This window comes from Danio rerio, chromosome 16 (assembly GCF_052040795.2).
Source record: "Danio rerio strain M-AB ecotype USA chromosome 16, GRCz13ab, whole genome shotgun sequence".
Taxonomy (NCBI): Eukaryota; Metazoa; Chordata; class Actinopteri; order Cypriniformes; family Danionidae; genus Danio; species Danio rerio.
This window is the reverse complement of record NC_141036.1, coordinates 35,266,912-35,291,388: the sequence shown is the minus strand read 5'-3', so window position 1 is coordinate 35,291,388 and position 24,477 is coordinate 35,266,912. Positions and strand designations below refer to the sequence as shown.

Here is a 24,477-nt window from a genome sequence, read left to right as displayed (position 1 = left end):
TGGAGGCTAATAATTCTGACTTCAACTGTATATGCAAGTAAGTAAGTCTTACAGTTAATATAAATATAAATTCTTATAAAAATAGACAAATATATATATATATATATATATATATATATATATATATATATATATATATATATATATATATATATATATATATATTTGTCTATTTTTATAGAATTTATATTTATATTAACTGTAAGACTTACTTACTTGCAAGTTTAAATACAGGCATTATATAGTATTTTCCATTGCATATGACAACAAAAATGCATTTTTATTCCAAAATGTACCATATTTTTACAGTAACATTCAGTTGATGGAATTTTTGCACTGTAACTGAACTGCAGTATGCCGTTGTTATGCCCCAACCCCCCATTTAAAGGCCTAGGTTAACTAGGTTAACTAGGTTAACTTAGAGTAATTAAGCAAGTTATATTAAAAAAAATAGCCTAAAGGGGCTAATAATTTTGACCTTAAAATGGTTTTTATTCTAGTCAAAATAAAACAAATACAACTTTCACCAGAAAAAAAAATATTATTAAACTTACTGTAAAAAACGTCCTTGTTCTGTTAAACATAATTTGGGAATTATTTAAAAAAGAAAAAAAAGGGTTTTTTATTCTGATAACAACTGTATATATATATATATATATATATATATATATATATATATATATATATATATATATATATATATATATATATATATACTGTATTTATTTACTGTGTTATTTTATTTTTCTTTTAAATGTAATTTTCTGTTTGATTATTTTCTAGTTTTAGGTTGATTTTTCTGTACAAATATACATTTATTTGTGTGAGTACGGGATAAAATACAGTTTGTATTTTTTTATTTATTTGTATTTATATTAACTGTAAGATAAAAAAATCGAATTGCAAAATATACCATTACATTAAGATTCAGTTGATGGAATTCTTGCACAATAACCGAACGCCATATGCCATTGTTATATAAATATTGATTGGCTAGAGAACAAAACCATTGTTAACCCAACAGTGGCCCAATTGCCTTGTTAACCTAATAACCTAGTTACATCTTTCAATTGCCCTTTATGAATGCTGAATACTACAATCTTAGAAATATATAGGGACGCAAGCTCACTGGGGTGGTATCTTTTCCAAAAATACTAATTTGTACCTAAAAGTTCCATTTTAATACCTTAAGGGTACATATTAGTACCTAAAAAGTGCAAAAGTGTTCCACTTAAATGTTTAGGTCCTAATATATCATTTTAAGGTACCAATATGGACCCTTTAAGTACAAATGTGTACCTTTTGAAAAGGTACCACCTCAGTTACAGTTCACATATACCTTTATTTCTGAGAGTGCAGTATCTTGCAAAATGACTAGAAAAATATTGGGTAATCATGATTTTTTTTAAAAACTAATAGAAATTAGTTATTAAAGCTATCATGTTTAAAATGTGCTAAATAAATTCCTCTCTATATTAAATAGCACCTGGGAAATCAATTAAAAATTCATATTAGGAGAACTTCAAAATAATCACACATTTTGTGCTCTAAAATGTATGTTTTTCCCAACGCTGAAATCGAACACACAAGGCTGTACTTATAGCTTTCCACTGAAGCAGCAAAACAACATTTTTTAAGTGTTATGAGATGGACAATAAAAGCATCAGCTTCAAAACATGCTGTCCAGTTCCTGCGCAAGCAATCCATCGACTGCAAAACAGGAAGACAAGAAAATAATAAATAAATAAAAAATACACTCTTCCAGATGAAAGTGTTTCCGGAAGTCTTTGTGGCGTGTATGGCTGTCAGAGAGGCGAGTGTAGAGTTTTACGTGCTGTTTGTTTCTGAGTGAAAAGGAGGCGCAGGAACACAGAGCCAACAGCAAGGAGCCTCTTCAGCTGCCAGTGTAAAGAGGGCCTTTGATAACACCAGCACACTCAGTACACAGCTACGCCAAATACACTGAAGCACTCCATACACATGCAGTCCCTGGAAGACCCACAAGCCCTGTCACACTGTAGTAGATATGGGCCATAGAGGTATTGCTAATGCACTTCAGTGTTGTTCAATCGGCCTGTCCTCATGCGGGAGTCACACTTCAGTTTTGAGTCTTATCCTTGTCAGTGTTCATCATAATCATGCAGAAGGCAGACCCCCATCTCGTCTTTTTGTCAGGAAAAAAATTTGAATTGTGAGATATTTCAATTCTGAGTATAAGTAAGAATTCCTGGCTATGCAAGTTGCAACATACTGTATATACACTGTTAAAAATACTATAAAAATTACAGTAACTTCCAGGCAGGACTGTATATTTACAATTAATTACAATTATAATCTAAAAAAATACAGCACAGTTTGTATTATTTATTTACAGTGTGCTTGTGAATTTTACAGTCTTACAGGCAACCAAAATTACTGTTAAGTTACTGTAAGTTTTGTAGTAAATGTTTTACTCTGTACTGAAAACACAAAACTTATCAACACAAGGGTTAGTTTATCAAAAAAGTAAAAATTGGCTTATTGTTTACTAACTCCCATGTCAATTGAGGTGTATCTGACTTTCTTTCCAACAAAGTTATTCTAAGGCCATGAAAAAGTCTTATTTGGTTTATTTTGGCTAGAATAAAAGCTGTTTTCTGTTTTTTATACACCATTTTAGGGTCAAAATTATCAGCACCTTTAAGCTAATTTCATTTTCGATAGTCTACAGAACAAACCATGGTTATACAATGACTTGCCTAATTACCCTAACCTGCCTAGTTAACTTAATTAACCTAGTTAAGCCTTTAAATGTCACTTTAAGCTGTATAGAAGTGTCTTGAAAAATATCTAGTCAAATTTTATTTACTGTCATCATGGCAAAGATAAAATAAATCAGTTATTAAAGATGAGTTTTTAAAACTATCATGTTTAGAAATGTGTTGGAAAAAATCTTCTCTCCTTTAAACAGAAATTGAGAAAAAACATTTACAGGGCGACTATAATACAGGGGGGCTAAAAATTCTGATTTCAACATTACATGCAGGGCTTGACAGTACCACCTGCCAACCCGCCAAATGCAGGTAGATTTCAGCTGTGGCGGGTTAGACAGCCGCTCTTACTAGCCACTTTGGTTAGTTAAAAATGATTTTAAATTGCTGGCTCGTCACTAAAGATTAGAATGTTAATTTATGACCGTTTGTCAGTTGTGTGCAGATGTGATCTTAGAATCAAGAAGCAGCATGACTGATAAATATTAACTGTTCATCTGTGCAAAAGAAAGCAGACGAATGAGAGGATCACACGCACAGTGAGACACATCCTCACTCACTGACGAGGGCTTTAGCGTTTAGCCCACACACAGCTATTTTGACATGTTTTAAAAGCTTGCGTGCTCTTGTTTCCTTGCGTGAACCAATCGTGCCTAGAAATACAACGGGTGTGATAGGTAATCTTTGAAATAGACTGGAAAAAAATGCATGCTCATGCATCCACAGTCGTGCTACTTTCAAGAGCTTGAGATTCTTTGTAAGCAGCAGCAGTTGCCAATTTTACTTTAACCATTATTTGAATGAATTATTAATGGACCTAATCTTTACTGTGCGCGTGCTATCATCCTTTCATTATGGCACACGGAATGTTTTTAACCTGCTTTCATTTGCTTACAGTTATTTTTATAAATGATTTATTTATCACCCTTTAAAATAATGTTGGTTTAATAGGAGATTTATGTATAGTTAACTAGTGATCTGGGACCTTTGAGTCACTGCTGTTTTTTAAAAAGCATTTTTTTTTTTTGGATAAAAATGTGTATGTATACTGCTATATTTTGCTTGTTTTGACACATTATATGGCAAGGAAATAATTAGTTTGATGTGGGCAAACAAAAAAAAGGTAAATCCTTAGTGTTGAGCCCTGAAAAGCCATGTGAAATAAAACTAATTACAATGCAAAACTATGAAACCACAGCTCACTGAGCAGGCTCATACACATGTGGACACAGCACAAAATTTAAATCAAGTAATTTAATCATGACAAAGTCAAATTAATGCATATAAAATTTTCCCAACAACAAAATTGTGACTAATAACATTGGAAAACAAATAGCCATAGTGTCTGATGATTAAAAAAGTTATCAAGCCCTGCATACACGGGTATTATTACAAACAAAGTTTTTCCCACTTTTATTATTTTTTAAGTCTCTGTAGAAATGTAAAAGCGCACAGTGATGCATGTTATGGGCATGATGAACCAACATGACGATAATGACACTTTTATACGGAGTTCACACCAAATTGCTAATTAAGTATATTTCGCATAAATAAATTGCATTCATGTCAATGCAAATATGAGTTCAGAGACGGATTACACTAATGTGCATGAGTTGCCCCCTCTGTTTGGAGTGAACCCAGATGTGTTGGCCAATCATAGAGGAGAAAACAGCACACACACTGACGTCATGAGGCTAAAACTAGGGTTGTAGTCCACATGACCACACTGTACCTAGAGTTTTGGAAAAATTTTTACTCTGGTTGGAGTTTTTAGAACAGCCTTTTCATGTGGACAAACAGCAAAATCACATAGAGAAAAGTGCAGTTTTGAAAATTCCCGTGTTCCTTTGGACAGGGCATAAAAGTGGTTGTTGCTAGATCAAATACCCTTACCCCAATCCTTAACCCAACTATCACAGTACTGTAAAAATATAAATTATTGTTATACAGCGTTACAAAAATGATGCTATATTGATGTGCGTATCCGCAGCTGTATCCTATCTACTCAACCCTAAAAATCTTTAATCTTCCAACTCCAAGTTTAAGAAAGGCAGTTAACTGTTGGGAAACTTCTTCATTCTGGAAGTTGAATACAGTGTATGCATTCATAGTAATGCTTCACATTTTTTATATTCATATTTAAAAACTTGCAAACACTTTTATGTCCTATAATTGTATTCACAAGAGACTGATTTCTGGTGGAAGTGCTGAATACAAAACAGTGGCATAAGTACAACAGTAAAAGAAAAGCAGACTCAGAAATTTTACATCTGCTGACTACCATTTTAAAGCTCGAAAGATCTGATTTTTTAATATAATGATTATTATATGCACATATTCAGATTAAGTCATATACTCCTTAAATGTCTTGATGGTAAGTAAATTATGAGGAAAGTTTCATTTTTGGGTGAACACTTTAAAACTCTTTAAAACTTAAATGTTTTTATTAAATGTTGAATTGGCATTTGTGAGGAAAAAAAAGTCACAATTATGAGTAAAATAAATCAGAAAATAGCAGAGATTTTTTTAAACATTGAATTGTCATCTGTGAAATATAAAGTTGCATTTATGAGCAAAATAAATCTACAAACAATCTGCAATTTTTTAACATTTAATTGCCAATTTTGAAATTAAATTAAGCCAATAAAATCTGAAATATTAAGTACAGTGTAACATTTTTGAAAAATACATCATATTGAAATTCAAATAAAATACTGACTGCGACTTATTAAACTTAAGTTTCAAGAAATAAATGTGCAGTTAAGAGAAAGAAGTATAAGAAAAAGCTGTTATCCATGACTTGTAAACTCAAAATGAGAGAACTTAATGTAAATTTTGAATAAAGTTTACAGGTTTTTAAATTGCATTCCATCTTTGAGCCCACCACACACACAAAAATCTCCTCTTTTCTCATGGTGTCATTTTGCAGTTTTGCTTTATCCGAGTGCTGATTCTCCATATGTTCATCTCTGTAACACGTCTCTCTGGGTGGCACCACGTCGCACCACACCCTGCTGATGCCGCAAGATGAACAAAAAGACATGTTTAATGTTCGTCCCCCTTCTCCTGCTGAAAATGTATACAAGCTATATCAATTAATTGTTAGCAAACCACGTTCTTTCATGCACTTACTCATTCTCCTATACAAACTGACAGGCTTTTTGTGCACACGGGGAGAATGCACTGTAGCTCTCAGCATAAACATCCTGAACCAATTTTGCAGTTTAGCGTTCAAAGGAAATCTTTGTGTGTGTGTGTGTGTGTGTGTGTGTGTGTGTGTGTGTGTGTGTGTGTGTGCGTGCGTGCGTGCGTGTGTGTGTGTGTGAAAAACTCCATCCTGGGGGCTGTAATTGGAGAATTTACAAATCATGACCTCCTGCGTTACCCTTGAGGAGGTTTTTTCTTTTTTCTGGAAGCTTGTTTCCGTCATGGAATTAAAGAATAAAAACATGAATAATTGAGACTTTTTATGTCATTATACGTTTTTTCCTCAATTTGAAGTGTGATGAACAATCCCTAAATTTTAAAGTTATGAGATATAAAGTCATTATATAATTGAAGACATTGGGCTCCATTTTAACAATATGTGCAAAGTCTAAAGCGCAATTGCTATTTAAAATGGCAGACTTTGTAAGTGGATAAACTGCATGCTTTAGTAGTGAGTAAACAGTTAAACAGCCCATCTGCAGCACAAGGATAAAGAACGAGACTCCTCCATTCAGCCTCTTTACCTTCTCTTTATTTTTATTTTACTCTTTACTCCTTTACTTTCGTGGATAAGGAAATGGTGTTGTAAACACTTCACTGAAGACATCCATTAGCCTATATATTTCATTTTGTTTATTTAGCGCAAAAATTTGTTTCAAAACTACTTCTAAATTTTGTTCTAATTTCCAGCAAACGAATAAATGAACAATAATAAGAAGTGTTATATCCAAGCACAGGTCCTATTCTTATGCCCCATATGGTGATGCGTGAATTTTTAAAACCCGACAGGTGGACAAATCTGTTTTTATTGAAAAAAAAATATAAATATGCATATAATAAATAATACTGAATAATAACATTTTATTGTCATGGATAAACTGAAAAAGCCCCCGACGTAAAGGCATGGAGGCAGTGGTTTTTATATTAATGTAGAAAATGATCATTTTTGTAACATTTTAATCCTTACTTTTTTTTCATATGTAAAGATATTTGTGTATTGATGTACATCCTGTGTATTAAGCAATGCATAGGCATAGGCAACCTGCATAGGCACATAACTAACACTCTCTGCACTGTACTTTACACCGGGTTTTTTTTCTGGTCAATGTTGTGGTCTATTTCAGTTCTTTAAAATAGCAACTTGCCAACAATGCACCTTAACACACATGCTTTTTAGACCGGCACACTCATGAGTCCACAATGTGGCACAACTGGAGGGGTTGCCACAGCGGAATAAACTGCCAAATGTATAGTTTTTATTTTACATTTTCATTTTTGCAAGAAATAAATGTGAATTTTTTTGCAGAAATTCTATAAACTGGCAATTGCAAAATATTAAAGGCACAATTGTTGAGGAAAAAAAGTCAGAAGTGCAATCTATAAACTAAAACTGTGACTTATAAAATTATAAAATCGCAAGAAATAAACCCACAAAAGCCTATAAACTGAAAATTTTGACCAAAATAAGCTTAATTGTGAAATGTAAACAAAATTCTGAGGAGAACATTTGGAAATGCTGTTTTTTAAATCCTTTTTTTTCCCTTTGGGCTTCCATATATTGCAGGTCACACCCCATTCAGGAACATTAAGGTAACATAATGTGGCAGTACTTGTTTGGCTATTTAAAAGTACAGTTGTAAGTTAGCCGGGTCCTGTGATTCAATGTGGCAGCTCAGAGACGAAAATGAGAGGTTTTGTTTTCATGGATTAGATTGTCAGCCCTTATAAAGAAAGATAAGCTCTGAGCTCCAGTAACATGGGACCAAGCCCTCAAATGTGCTTTTGATGAAGACAAATGGTAGAAAGGCTCGTTTACCCATCAGCATATAAAATAAGGCTCATTTTCGAACGCAGTGCAGAGAAACATACATATTCAGTAACTAACTGATGAATATTCAAAATCGCCCCAAAGTCTGCATGTGATTGGCTCATTATATTGTACAGAGTGCGCTATACATATTCTCATCATTCTGGAGGAGAAATGCAGCTACTGAAACTCTGGGATACAATGGAGGAAAAAAAAACAATTACTGAGGATTGATGCTCTGTAATGTATGAAATCAGCTGTATTGATTTTTCTAAGTCAACTCTGGTTTGGTCTGTTAACAATCTTGCCTGTCAAGAGGTGAAAAATAAGCTACAGAGCAACACTTCTGTTTAAACTAGGATAAAGTCATTTAAAAACATTGAAAAGAATGATTGTGTTCCACTCAAATCATTTGATCTGAAAAATAAAACCTTTTTTCCAGTTGAGTTTTGGTTGATGGCCATTTTTAGATGATTGTGTTCAAAGTTTAGTATAAGAAATTTGAGCCTTTGGTTGACAAATCCAATTAACTGAGATTATCAAGATCGATTTAGTTATGATTGTTCTGTTTGTTGTTGTTGTATTATGTTTTAGATAATTGGCCATATTGCTATGGCTATTGCAACAAGGCTATGAAGGATATTTTCAGCACCGCTAATGAAAGTACAGTACCATGGCAAAATAAATCATATTTTACCTAAGGTGTCAGGGTATCGCAAAATAATGGCAAAGAAAATGTGTGTTTTTAATGAGTTGTCCTCGTGGGATACCGTTGGCTTGAAAACTATTATAAACCATATAGCAGAACCAGTGTAGTCCAATTCATGAGCATGTGACTCTTATGAACCAATTCTTTAATTTATTTGTTGAATGGAACTTGTGCACTCACAAGGCTAACAAAAGAATCCTTTTAAAACATTTTAGAAAAATGATTACTTTCCCATTTATTTAGAGTGTTATTAAATGTTAAAAATGCTTTAATGTTTTTAATGCTTTAAAAAGGTTTGTCTGAAAACTATTTTGATTGCTCTCTGAACACAAGTACAGTGGCTCAGTGGTTAGCACTGTTGACTTGCAGCAGGAAGGTTGCTGGTTTAAGTCCTGGCCTGGGTGCTCTGGTTTCTCTAGTCCAAAGACAGTCGCTATAGGTGAATTGAATGTGCAAATTCACTAAATAGAACTAAATGGGCTGTAGTTTACAAGTGTGTGAATGAGAGTGTAAGGGGGTTTCCCAGTATTGGGTTGTGACTGGAAGGGCATCCGCTGTGTAAAACCTATGCTGGAATAGTTGGCGGTTCATTCCACTGTGGCAACCTCTAAAATAGAGATAAGCTGAAGGAAAATGAATGAATGAATGAACACAAGTACAGACCAAGCACTCAAAAAAAAGATTTGTGCTGCTCAAACTACATTTTTTAAATGAACTGAGTCAACACAGTTCTTAACATTTTTGGGACAACTTAATTGTCTTATTTTAATACGCTTAAATTTATAAAAACAACTCAATCAATTTGTGTTGGGACACCATGAAGAAATTGTGTGGAACCCAGCATTCTTTGCAGTGTATAAAACACCATCTACACCACCTGACAAAAGTCTTGACGCCTATCCAAGTTTAAGAAACAACAAACAACAACTTGACTTCTAGTTGATCATTTGGAATTTATGCTTATTTTACCATAAAACAATATGACTGTGTCTTGATTTTTAATTATTTAATTAGGACAGTAAGGTTTGACTTTGCTTAGACAAAAGTCTTGTCACTTAACAAAAATACTGTACAGTATAGAATATAAAGTCATGGTGCAGTGGAAAAATAATTAATATTGTGTATGACTCCCATGAGTTTGGAGGACTGCATCCATACATCTGTTCAATGACTCAAAAAACTTATTAATAAAGTCATCTGGAATAGCAAAGAAAGCATTCTTGCAGGACTTCAAGAGTTCATCAAGATTATTTGGATTCATCTTCAAAGCCTCCTCCTTCATCTCACCCCAGACATGCTCAATAATGTTCATGTCTGGTGACTGGGCTGGCCAATCCTGCAGCACCTTGACCTTTTTTGCTTTCAGGAACTTTGATGTGGAGGCTGAAGTATGTGAAGGAGTGCTATCCTGCTGATGAATTTGCACTCTCCTGTGGTTTGTAATGTAATGGGCAGCACAAATGTCTTGATACCTCAGGCTCTTGATGTTGCCATCCACTCTACAGCTCTTTCGCATACCCCCATACTAAATGTAACCACAAACCATGATATTTCCATCACCAAACTTGACTGATTTCTCTAAGAATCTTGAGTTCATGCACATTCAAGTAGGTCTTCTGCAGTATTAGTGAGGATTGGTATGCAGTTCAACAAAATATTCATCAGAAAAATCTACCTTCTGCCACTTTTACAAATAATCAACTAGAAGTCAAGTCATTATTTGTTTCTCTTAAAACTGGGATCGACGACAAGACTTTTGTCAGGTAGTGTATCATTGTATTTAACATGGTGTATGAATCTTTACATATTCCGAAACACAAGTAATTTAAGTGTTTTAATGTAACTATTAATATATTGTATAATGCTGTACAACAAATGTATTACGTTGTATTAAATTCATTAAAAAGTCATTCAAAGAACAAACAGATTAAAATTGTTTTATTAAACTTGAAATTGTACTAATCTGAAGGACATTTTTTCCACTACAAAGAACCTTGTGTGATATTTAAAATTTCCATTGAAATAACTTTTATTTTTAAACAATTAAATACAGTTGAAGTCAGAATTGTTAGCCCCCCTGTTAATTTAGAATTGTTAGCCCCCCAATTTCTGTTTAACGGAGGGAAGATTTTTTTTAACTCATTTCTAAACATAATAGTTTTAATAACTCATTTATAATAACTGATTTATTTTATATTTGCCATGATGACAGTAAATAATATTTTACTAAATATTTTTCAAGACACTTTTAAACAGCTTAAAGTGACATTTAAAGGCTTGGTTAACTAGGCATGTTAGGGTAATTAGGAAAGTTATTGTTTAATGATGATATATCGAAAAAAAAAAAACATAGCTTAAAGGTGCTAATAATTTTGACCTTAAAATGTTTTTTTTTTTTTTTTTTTTATTAAAAACTGCTTTTATTCTAGCCAAAATAAAACAAATAATACTTTCTCCAGAAGAAAAATATTATCAGACATACTGTGAAAATTTCTTTGCTCTGTTAAACATCATTTGGGACATATTTAAAAAAGAAAAAAATTCAAAGGGGGTGGCTAATAATTCTATCTTTAACTCTATATTATTCATATAAATTATACAATCACTTGAACATATTGCATATCTAACCCTAAAAACAATGTTTTTCATTTCTGATAAGTAAATTAAGCATCTAAAATACTGCATAGAGCAGCCTCAGAAAATGCTACTTACCTCTTTCCAGAAGCAAAGCTTATTTAATGCAAGTTGGATTCAGTACCTGCCCAGAATCTCTAATGCCATGTGAAATACCAACAGGGGGTATTTTCATGGCAGTGCCCATGAACTAGTCCTCTGCTCTGGCACAGTGTTTGCTGACTACACTAACTCTCGCGCTGTGGGCCAGATGGCAACACATGTTTGCAGAATACCGCAATCATGTTGTTTGGTCACAGTGACCATGGAGACATGCAGACCACCAGCTGGTAATCAACCAGATGCCCAATCACATCATGGAATAATGACTAGATGTTGGTAATTTGTGTACAGCTCTGATGATTAAGTCTTGTTTGTTTAGCAAGTAGTTTATTGACACAGTGGATTCTTATTTTGGCGATGCATTACATTTATCCACATTGTTTGTTTAAACCGCATTTCCTGTGGCCTTTGTCTTGATTATCACGGTCACAAAAGGTTTGCGAGGCTCATGCAAACTCTCCGAGCCATCTCTCAATCCATCATCTCTCCCAACACCTGTTCGTTGTTCCTCCATGTTCATGATAAATCTTTCTGTCTTATTCGCTCACTGCTGCTCATCCATCCATCTCTCCATTTCTGCTCCCTCGCTCACGTTCTTCATGCTGGGTCAGGACTGAGAGGTCTGGGTGCGCGGTTGTTAGCTGATGCCCTTTGCGGAGCAGCAGGGTTCTGGCCCATCTGCCCGCTTCGGCTCTTTACCCTGTCTACTGTCAGAAAGCAACGCACTCCAGATGCAACTGCTGTGACTGCTGAAACTTCTGAGCCAAAATGGCTGCCAAAGCTCAAAGCCCTTGGTGGAAGTTGATTCCGAAATATGATCCAAAACCAGATTAGACTATGCAAACTCCAAAGCTAGAGGTGCACAAAACAGATCTATCCGAGTGCAGAAGGTGGTTTTATCTTCATTTGGGTGCAGAGATGTGACAACCTTGCAAATTAGGTACTTTGATTATAAATCATATTCTCTGAGGTTAGGCATGATTAAAGACTTGAAAAGGGAGAACACCTACAAACTGGCAACTGTGAAAAATAAAGGTGCAAAAAAAGTTCAAGTACACTCAAGAATAGATATCTATCCTATAAAATATCCTGAGAAGAAAACAGAATTGATAATAACAAATAATAATTATTATTTTTAAATTATTTGGTGTAAAGGGGCTTCCTGTTTTAATCTGGTAGCTCAGAAATTAATGTTTTTGTAGTTAACAAGGATAAAGTTTGGTGTGTTTTGTTTGAAAAATGAGAACCCAGCCCAGGAGACTCATTTCAAGCAGCATTCTTTAATGAGAATGTGTTTGTTGTTCTGCAGTCAAACAGCGTCTTTAAGAAGTACAAAAGTCTGCAACAGCCTACACCTACAGGAGACACTTTCAACGACACGAGTAGTCTAAAATGAGGCTGCAACAAGTCTGCAGTTTTCAAGTTTAAAACAAGTCTGAATTGTAACAGAGTTGTTCTGTCTGTTATATGTTTTTGGGAGGTGGCTAAACAAGGCATGCAAATGAAGTAGGTAGGTAGGTGAAAAATCCTGCCCAGCCACTGACCACACAAGTTTATCAGCAAAAGGGTTTCCTTGGCCTGAAAGTATCACCCAAAGACATCCCATAGGATTTTCATTACTTTGAAGATATTTTATTGTCTCTTATACCTTAGCACCCTAGAGCTTTGAATGTAATGAGATCATTAAAAACCAAAAAATATTACCTTTCAGTTATATATATTGTGCTTAGCATATACAGTATGAGTACACCTTCACAAATTTATCTTTTAAATTCATATATATATATATATATATATATATATATATATATATATATATATATATATATATATATATATATATATATATATATATATATATATATATATATATATATATTAATAGGAAGGTGTACAATTTTATATATGTGCATATATTCATTAGATTAGTCAGCCAAATCTGAAGCTAACAAAACAACTTAAGGTAATGATCCAAAAACTTGTACATCCAAATTTATATGTTATGAAAAATATTAAATACCAATTTAAATAACAGAGGAAAAATCCAGAGAAGCAAAATAATGGAAAAAATGTGTTAAAATTTTATAGGTTGTAATTTGTTTTGCAATATTTAGCTTAAATTTAGTTGTATTATCTTTCGATTTCTAAACATGTTTGGTGACAAATCACTGTTAATTTGATACTAGATTATACACTCTCAGAAATAATGGCACAGGAGCTGTCACTGGGGAAGTACCTTTTTAAAAGGTATATATTTGTACCTGAAGGCTCCATAATGGTACCTCAAAGGTACTTTTTCGGTACATTTGGGTGCACCTATGAGGTATCACTGTAGACTCTTTGGGAAGAAATATGTATCTTTTAAAAAGGTACTGCCCCAGTGACAGAGCTCCTAGTCATTTTATTCTAAGAGTTTATAAATTAATATTTTCACAGCTGCAAGCATCTGTTATGGGTCCAGTGATGTTTTTTCCTGCAACTCTGAAATATTATTAGAAGACATGAGATAATCTGTTTGATATGCCAGCAAACCTAGCTATAGGTTTAATCAATACCAGATAAACTCTCCAAATAATATAAATGCGTTAAAACAAAAGGACTGGTCTACCTCATTCATATTTATAAATTAACATATCATAAATAGTTTTAAGCTACAGTTGTAAGTTAGCGCGGTCGTATGAGTTAATGTTGGAGCTCAGAGCTGAAAATGATCACATAAAATGATAGCCTGGTGTGCACTTGTCGCTGTTGTTCTAGCACATGATGGCTAAATGCCACGTGCATCCACCATTATACAGCCTGGATTTTAAAGCAACAGCAATTTAAGAGTAAGAGCTGAGGTGTGTGTGTGTGTGTGTGTGTGTGTGTGTGTGTGTGTGTGTGTGTGCGTGCGTGCGTGCGTGTGTGTTTGTGTGTGTGTGTGTGTGTGTGTGTGTGTGTGTGTTTGTGTGTGTGTGTGTGTGTGTGTGTGTGTGTGTGTGTGTGTGTGTGTGTGTGTGTGCGCGTGTCACCATCTAATGCGAGTGTGGAATCGCAGCAGCGTAATTGCTCCATCCACTTGAGTACATGTGAGATGGCACATAAGCTCAGATGATTAAAAGATAAGATTTCAAAGACAACTGTTTCGCGCTCAGGCAGCTTTTAAGTGAGGTGCCAGCGAACTCATCTGAGCCAAATGTCCTTCCTTTTTACTCTCTCCATTCCAACAAAATCTACTGCCAAGAATAGACATAAAACACCCATCTTATTTACCCAGCTATATTTACATCCTGAAGGCAGGCCCACATTATTACAATACACGGTTGATAGTATACAATAAGCAGCACTGTTCTACCTCCACAAATTGGAAAAGTTTTAAGCCATGCATAAATCTTTGGAAGCCACTTGTAAAGCGAATAAGTATTTACAGTATAAATCAACTTGTCCATGACCCTTGTAATTCCACATTTCCACAGTCCCATTCATCTCTCCTCTGGTGGCGCATATAGAAGCATGTTTTTGTCTCTGGATAAAAACGTAATTGTGTATTTTTCAATATTTAGGTTTTGTTAATCCTACATGCGTCTGTAGATATCATTTGTTATTTTTTTTCCGAGACCTTGACTTTATGGGCTGTTTTTTAACGATCTAGATGCAAAGTCTAAAGTGCATGCACAAAAGCATTAAAAGCGTGTCTGAATCCACTTTTGCTATTTTAAAGATGGAAAAATACGGTTTGCAGCCTGGCACATGGTCTAACAGGGTTGCTTATTCTCTTAATGAGATAAGGGTGTGTTTGAGGCGTAACATACATTAAACCAATCAGATACTCCTCTCCCATTCTTTTTAAGAGTAAGTTGCGTCACGGCATGGCACATTTGCTATTTACATGATGGACTTTGTCAGTAAAAAAACTGAATTCTTCACTAACCAGAAAGAGTTAAACAGACCATCTGCAGCACGCAAATAAAAAATGAGCTTCCTCTATTCAGCCTCTTTACTTTCTCGTTTTCTCTATTTTTTCCATGCTTTACTCCTTTTGTGGAGTAAGGAAACGGTGTTGTACGCATTCCGTTGAAGACATCTATCAGCCTACATATTTAATTTTGCTTGTTAAAAGTTTGTTTGTCAAAGATTTGTTTTAAAAACTATTTCTAAATTTAGTTCTAATTTCCTGCAAACGAATAAATGAACAATAATAACGAAGTGGGGTCAAAAAACTGAATTATATCTAAATACATGTCCCATTCTTATGCCTCATATGATGCCCAATACGTCTCTAAAACCCGACAGGTGGACAAATCTAATCTTGTTTTTTATTAAAACAAATATAAATATGCATATAATAAAAAATACTGCTAATAATAATAACATTTTACAAATGCGAATAATCATGAATAAACTGAAAAAGCCCCCGAGGTGAAGACATGGAGGTAGTGTTTTTATATTTACTGTATGTAGAAAATTAAAAATTGTGTAACATTTTAATACCTTATTTTTTTTTTTTTTTAGAGATTAAAAATTACTCCAGATTCACTTAACAAGAAAGCACTTAAATCATATACAAATTGCAAACCATGTAGTATGTATAATCTATTAAATATCTTAATTGCTATTTTCTTCATTTTTGCCCTCTTCACTCTCAATGTCTTTATCTATTATTACTATATATCTATCCTCAGATCACATTGATATTTCATTGTTTGTTTTTTTGTTTGATTTCTGTTGTTTTTTCAATTGGCTCCATTGTATATAATCCAATGATTATTATTGTAAATGATGTGCATCAAATGTATTTTTCTGTTATACAATAAATGTTTAAAATAATAATAATAAAAATAAAAGAAACTGGGAGAGAATGATGTGCTGCCAGGATCTATTTTAGGCCCTTTTTCTTATACTGTATACAGTATGCTTATACTGGAAAATTTTATTAGAAGACATGGAATTGGTATTTCATCATTATGCTGATGATACCCTTTATCAGAGTTAATAGAGTGTGTTAAAAGCATAAAATAATTTGTTGGCCAATTAAATTTCTTCTATTAAAAGATATTGCTCATTGGGACAAAAACCTGTTTATAAGCTCTCAGAATACAGCTTGAATTTTGAAAGAATGTACTGTGACTTAATCCTTTAAAAGCAGGGGTGCCCAAACTTTTCCTTATGAAGGGCCAAAAACCAGACTTGATTGAGGCTATAGTGGGCCAAAGGTAAATATAGTTTCCATGATTATTTTCTTAATTTATTAAATAATATTTAAAAATGACTAGAAAATATTATGTAACTAATTCAATTTTTTTTTTTTGCATTTTGTAATGAACTTATTACAGTAAAAACAAAACAATCTAACTTATAACAGAATTACACTAGTTTTTTACTTGACTTGCTCACCGATGCCTTCTTTATCCATCGAGAGACAGTATTTACATTTTTAAAAATCAGATTAATTTAATTAATTTACAGTTAATTTCTGTTTGCTTCTTTTGTAGCTCAGCAAAAAAAAAAAAAAAAGGTCTCTATGTTAAACGCATTCGCCCCCCATCATTCTCACTCTCCTCTACTCTCATGTGGGATGGTGGGCCAAATCAAAGGTTACAATGGGCCAACTTTGGGCATCTTTGCTCTACAGTCAACGCCAGGTTTTATATTAGACATCATTGACCCTTTTTAAAAATCATGTCTTCCATCTTACAAAAAAACATCCTTTTTCCACCTGATATTTTGGCAAGGTAACAACTGTTATCTTTTTGAGATGCAGAATAGCTACTTTATACATTCATGAGCTCTACTTAAAATTGTGTTTCTCACATTCACAAGTTCATGACTTCATTTTCATGATGTCAACATTTCTTGCAAATGTGACTTTGTTTTTCTCAATTTATCCCGCAATGAACTTTTGTAATCCTATTTTCACTAAAAACTAGGGTGAAAACTGGCTTCCATCAATCTTTTATTCCCGCTCTGTCAGTTCACCCCATTCTTTTTCACATCACACACTCTCACCGTAATGACATGTATAAGTCAATAGAGCTCCCTCCCAACAAACAGTGTGTTCAACCCATATAAAGAGCTCTGATGTAATGAGACAGCGATTTTAATAATTCAGATTATTTCCCTAGTGGGACACCTGGTTTGTTCGTCTAATTTCATAGACCTGACATCCATTCCACATTAACACTTGAAAATACTGTTGCCTGATTTCTGAGTTAAGCCAGTGCTGACAGCCGTTTAATTTGCACTGGGAAAGCTCTCGGAGAAACCGTCTATTAATTATAGGAATCAATCAGAGAGCTCTTGGCCAATTGGCCATGCCCAATCCAGACTGATGAGAGGGCCGATCGATGAGTCCACAACGCTCCCTCTTTCAGTACCCATGAATCAGCACCTGTTTGAAAGCTGGAATAAAACATTAGGATGTTTTGTTGTGAACAAGACAGAGTGCTGGGGTACACAGAAACAGTGACTAACAGACTGTTCTTTGAATGATTGTGTAAATGGCATAAGGAAGACGAAACTCCCCAGATTTAAGACAAAGGATTTATTATAGCAGATGGAAGCCCGCTGGCGGTACAGGAGGTTATCAGTATGGCTGCTTTAGGTTTCACTGACTCTGAATTGATTTCACTTTCCCATGAGGCAGTGTGACACTCTACTGCACCAGTTTCCTTCTAGATTAAGTTAAATAGGAGTCTAAAAATCTGAGGTTTGTAATCGCTTAAAGTTGTATGAGTAGGGCATTTTTGTCAATAATGGCATATTTGCAATACACATACCACAATTTGTCCTCCGTCTGCAGTTTGTCATTCATTGTTTCATTGTGTTTACACAAGTACACAAGGAAGGTTTATCAAGTAAATCATGCTCAGTCTCATAATTATGGTGACCAGATATCCGTTTGTTACCTGGACAGACACATATTTCATCTCCCATGTTTTGTTCTAAAGTTCAATGTGCTGCAACTGAAGCAAAAACGTACTGTAAATATTCTCAATGCAACTAAATACTGAAATGCCACGTCAAGTAAAAGATTTATACGGGGTAGATATGATGCTCTCCTTCCAATAATTGGTGAAAAAATTTCATATCCAACAGAAACATTTTATAAATATCTGCTGTTAAATAAAAGTTTTACATTCAGAAAATAAAACTCATGCAAAAATATCATTGTAAACTATTAGATTTTAGTTTACTTATTGTTTTGTTCAGATATCTTGCATTTCAGCAACAATTAACGCATTTGTTTTACAAGCACTCGCAAGGTACAAAAAATGTACTGAACATTGTTATTATTTATTTATGTTTTAATATGTACTGTTATTATTTGAATCTATGTAATTTATTTACATTTATTTTCTTTCTTTTTGCTTTCTTTTATTAATTTTTCAGGTATTTTGTTCTGTAGTTCAAAAAAAAAACAATAAATTGGGGTTTTATAAAAAAAAAATACAGAAACTATTAAGAGACACAATGCAAACAAATATACTGTAGAAACATGCTGCAAAAATAAGCAATGCAACCAAATACAGAAACAAGCCATCTCCCATTCCCTTTAAGAGTCAGTTGCATCATGCCATGGCAAAACTGAAAGCTTCACTGGCAAAAAAAACAGTTAAATAGACCATTTGTAGCGGGAGGATAAAGAACAACCCTCCTCCATTCGACCTCTTTACTTTCTCTTTACTTTTACTCTTTATTCCTTTACTTTTGTGGAGTAAGGAAATGGTGTTGGACTCACTCCGCTAAAAACATTCATTAGCGTACATATTTAATTTTGTTTGTTAAGCGCAACAATTTGTATCAAAACTATTTCTATATTTAGTTTTAATTTCCAGCAAATGAATAACTGATCAATAATGATGAAGTGTTATCAAACAACTGAGCTATATCCAAACACACATCTTATTCTTATGCCCCATATGGTGATGAATACATCTCCAAACCCCGACAGGTGGACTGAACTGAAAACTGAAAAAATCCCCCCGAAATGAGGAATGTGTAGTGTTTTTATATTTATTCATTTTCTTTTCGGCTTAGTCCCTTTATTAAAGTAAAATCACCAACTTATCCAGCATATGTTTTACGCAGCGGATGCTCTTCCAGCTGCAACCCATCACTTGGAAACATCCACACACTCATTCACACACATACATTATGGACAATTTAGCTTACCCAATTCACCTATACCCCATGTTTTTGGACTTGTGGTGGAATCCGGAGCACCCGGAGGAAACCCATACGAACACGGGGAGAACATGCAAACTTCACACAGAAATGCCAACTGACCCAGCCGAGACTCGAACCAGCGGCCTTCTTGCTGTGAGACGATTGTGCTACCCACTGCGCCACCGTGCTGCCCGTTTTTATATTTATGTTAAAAATAACAATTTTTGTAACATTTTAATCCGTGCAATGCACTGTGTAAGCTCACATAGGAGCATAACTAACGCGCTCTGCGCTGGACTTTAGACCTGCTTTTAGATGATCAATGTTGTTGTCTATTTCAGTTTTTCAAAATAGCAACACATCAACAATGCGTCTTAACACACCTCATTTTAGACGAGCACGCCCATGAGTCCACAAAGTGGCGCAAATGTATTTGCTATTTAAACAATAAGGCGCAAAACGTGAAAATTACTGTTGCACTTGTCTGAAAATAGCAACAAATTGCACCAACCACATCTTGCGTCTTATTGGGCCGAGTGTATGATAGGGTCCTATATCTCACTATTGTGACTTCTCTCAACAATTGCCACTTTTTCCTCATATTTACACTGCAAAAATAGCTTTTCTTGCTTATATTTTTGTCTTGTTTCTAGTCGAAATATCAAAAAATTCCTCAATCAAGAAAAATTTTCTAGACAAGCAAAACATATCGTCTTGTTTTGAGAAATAATATGCCAATATTAAGTGAGTTTTTCCTTAAAACAAGCAACATAATCTGCCGATGGGGTAAGCAAATTAATCTTGTTTTTTTCTTTTGCCGTAAATTATTTTGCTTACCCCATTGGCAGATTATTTTGCTTGTTTTAAGGAAAAACTCACTTAATATTGGCATATTATTTCCAATATTATTGCTTATCTAGAAAATTCTTCTTGATTTAGGAATTTTTAGATATTTGGACTACAAACAAGTCAAAAAATCGAAGTAAGAAAAGCATTTTTTGCAGTGTATGAATCATAATTGTGACCTCTGCACAAATTCACACATAGCTACTTTGTATTACACATTTTCAAGCTTATTTCTCTATAATTTGGACTCTGTTTTCCATTGTGATGTTTTATCTCACATTATGGCTATATTTTACATTTATTATTGCAGCCTTATTGCGCCATGTGTATGATAGAGCCCATTCTATTACTTTAGTGAATATTTTCATTACTTTGCTTGAGTTAGTGCTGGAATTTTGCTTTGTTTGTTGGTCTTATATATAAATATGAAGAGTTCAGATGCTATCTGAACAGAGGCATCTAGCTTTGCCATATGAAATTTTTTATATTATAGACAAGATGCCATAGAATTTATATACTATATTCTATAGCATCTTGTGGAATAAAAATAAAATGTGCTAGATCATATATAGCTTAACACTACCAGGTAAATCATCCTCCAAATCTTTAAAGTATAACCAAATATCAGAAATAACAATGCAACAAAACATAGAATTCTAAATATTTCCAGCACAATAAAATATTCACAATGCAACCAAAAACAGAAACACACTTTAAATACTTCTAACACAACAGTTTCATTTTGTTATTTTACTTACTTGCTCCCTATTAACTTACAGGTCTGAAACTTTTAATCGTAGCCACCCTTCAAATGTTTCACCCTACCCATAATGTAGTTCCCCTGTAGTGTCCCAGGGTTAAATACCTTCCCCAATGCTCCACCAATGGTCAAACGAAGGTCAGGGACATTAAAACAAGCGTTCGTTTTGAGTTAGGTCAGCACGAAGAGAAGCCCCGCAGGCAGTTTAATCCCACAAGCTTGCATTTACTGCGTCTGAATTGCTACCCACTTCATTTAACACCTTTTTACATATGCGCACTTACATATTTATACCAGTGCACTCTTCTATGAGTTCCCATAGCAAGCAGACAAATGGTTCTCAAAGGCAGTCAGGCACTTTTAGTGTCCAAGAAGAGAAAAACATGTCAAAAAAAGCCTCAGTGTTGCACAAAGCAGTCCCGCTATACAGTCGGAGTGTTCTCTAAGCCTAAAGGAGCTCTCACTTTTATCTCAGCATGTGGAGACTTTCATGCTGAAGCCTTTTTAAAGCACTACAGGTGCTGCTAGGCAGGATTGTGGAATTGCAGAAAAGCATCAAATCATGACATATGTAATGGAAAAGGGAAATGCATAATTTACAGACATTTTCTTAACTTTGTCTGGTTTCCGCAGACTTTAAAGTCAGCATGAATTGCTGTCTGCAACCCATTTTACTTCTCTAATCTGACATATAGCTGAATTAAACAGGGTAGCGAAAAAGTAAAATGCTTATAACGTTCAGGCTAAATGTGAGTTTGCTGGACAAATATCCAAGGTATTTGGCTACACTGCAAAAAATGCTTTTCTTGCTTAGATTTTTTGTCTTATTTCTAGTCTAAATATCTAAAATTTCTTATATTAAGAAGGATTTTCTAGACAAGCAAAACAAATTGTCTTGATTTGAGAAATAAAATGCCAATATTAAGTGAGTTTTTCCTTAAAACAAGCAAAATAATCTGCCAATGGGGTAAGCAAATTAATCTTGTTTTTTCTTTTGACGTAAGATTATTTCACTTACCCCATTGGCAGATTATTTTGCTTGTTTTAAGGAAAAACTCACTTAATATTGGCATATTATTTCTCAAAACAAGACTATATGTTTTGCTTGTCTGGAAAATTCTTCTTGATTTAGTAATTGTTAGATATTTGGACTAGAAACAAGACAAAAAATCTAAGTAAGAAAAGCATTTTTTGCAGTGTACTGGTTAACAAAAAAATATCAATATCAAATAATGCAAGTTTGTTGCTTGTGACTTTATATTCATTAATTGTGACATTCTGTCTCCCAATATTGTTATATTACATATCTGCCGTGGTGGAAAGAGTACTGAAAAATCATACCCAAGTAAAAGTAAAATTACTTGCCTAAAAATGTAGTAGATTAAAAGTAGATTTTTAATAAGTAGATTAAAAATATTACTCAAAGTATGCGTAAAAAGTAGCCCTTTCAAAAGGACTCAAGAGTAAGTATAGTGAGCATTACGCTATAAAAAGCTAATGCATTTACATGTAATTTGTGGATATGTGTGTAAACGTAACATTCTGTTGTGTATTTAGTTATTAATCAGCAGACACACAACATCATAAGACATTAATATTAGGTTAGATTTAGGTTGTGACGTCAGGTGACCAAAATTCTATGTCTAGCCAGCATCTAAGGACAAAATTATTTTGATATCCAATAATGACGTGAAATGACGTTGATATTTGGTTGATTTTAACTTGTGTTAGAAAGTGACCAAAATCCAACATCAAGCCAACATCTTAAACCAGCGTCATTCACTTCAGATACTGTTATTTATTCGTCAGATGAGGCAAATAAAATCCAATGTCTGATAGACATCATAGTGGTAACATCTACACAACGTCAAGCTGCAACATCATTAGATGTTGATATTGGATTGATTTTCTGATTGATAATCTGATGTCATGTTGACGTCTTGTGCTTGCTGGTTCTTTAAGGCCCTTTCGGTCATCATACAGTAAACATCTGTCTAAACAGTCTCTGGGTCAATGCATATAAAGATCTTGGACATCTTCTTGGACACTTTTAAGGCTTCCAAACAGTTTGCTGCATTTATAAATTGCCCATGTCTTGAGGTAGTTCATTATGATGCGATTTACCTCTTTACTTTTATGTGCGATTTATTTTAAATGTGAGTCAAGGCAGGCCAAACGTTTAAGACCCACATATCAATTTTTTTTTAAAACATCTGGGCCAAATGCTACATTTTACATCTGGCCCAAATCTTGTGTGATGCCCTAATGACGGTGCCACCTCTGCCAGACTCAGGCAGTGTTTGGTCCATATGCTGTATACCAGTGCAAGATAAATGCCTTAGCTTTATACCAAATTTGGGCCAGAATTCTTTGCTACATGGTAACCAATTTTCCTTTGAATTTTCACTATTCAGAAAATAATACACAACAAATTGTTCTGTTTTAATGGCAAGTACCAAATTATCTGTAAGGCGGCATGGTGGCTCAGTGGTTAGCAACTGTCGCCTTACAGCAAGAAGGTCGCTGGTTTGAGTCCCAGCTAGGCCAGTTGGCATTTCTACATGCACTATAAGTGAATTAGCTTAACTAAATTGGTCGTAGTGTATGAGTGTGTGAATGTGAGAGTGTATTGGTGTTTCCCAGTACTGGGTTGCAGCTGGAAGGACATCCACTGTGTAAAACATATGCTAAAATAGTAGGCAGTTCATTCCGCTGTGGTGATCCCTGATAAATAAGGGACTAAGCCAAAGGAATTGCATGAATGAATGAATGTTATTTGTATTTAATGTGGCACTAGGTATTATTACAGTAATTTATCTTGGTATAATAATAGGCTAATAGGAAAAATCCTGATTAAAACATAAACATCTCAAAGAGAAGCTGATGATTCATTAACATAGAGTCAAGGAAGAAGGTCAATTTAGATTTTATGTTGACTTTAACTAACCATTACCTTTATGTCACGATGAGCCAAGGGAAGTGCTGCCGTATTAGATTTTGGCTATATGCCCAGTATCATCATGTGCCACCCTGAGCAGGCCCTGAATGAGCAGGTATACATGTGTGTGTAACAGAACATGAAGCAGCAGGTCTTTAACGTGCCACTTGAACTGATGGTCATTGGCACTGATTATCCCATCATGATCTGAAGACACTCATGTGATGACGGAGGGTGATTTTGGGTAAGTGAGTGTCACTGCTGATTATAATCCTGCGCTAAAGACCGGTGGCGTGTAAAAGAGTCAAAGCGGCGTCCCTCTCCCAGACCTGTCATTTTGATAATGAGATGAGAGCGGTGGGCGTCGTGAAGTACAATTCCAAGGAAAGGATATTCGCATATTCTTTGACCTTGGCTGCAAGCACCGTAATGCATTCTGAGGAGAGAGTGCATTTTTCACTTAAAACAATAACGTGATTCCATGTCACGCATCCTGAATGTCATTCGGCGTAATAATTCACTTTCACACCAAAAGATCTTGGCGCCCTTGATAGCGTGACTGATGGGTGTCAGTGTGAG

The 24,477-nt window shown here is 34.4% G+C and overlaps 1 long non-coding RNA gene across 1 annotated transcript in view; it reads right to left on the bottom strand.

Moving 5' to 3' along the window:
* Window positions 1-3,993: 3,993 nt before the first annotated feature.
* Window positions 3,994-24,477, bottom strand: part of LOC141378225 (uncharacterized) — a 42,061-nt gene continuing 21,577 nt past the window's right edge. The window contains exon 3 of the long non-coding RNA XR_015511563.1: window positions 3,994-5,764. This is a non-coding gene — a long non-coding RNA (uncharacterized LOC141378225). The remainder of the gene's footprint in view (window positions 5,765-24,477) is intronic.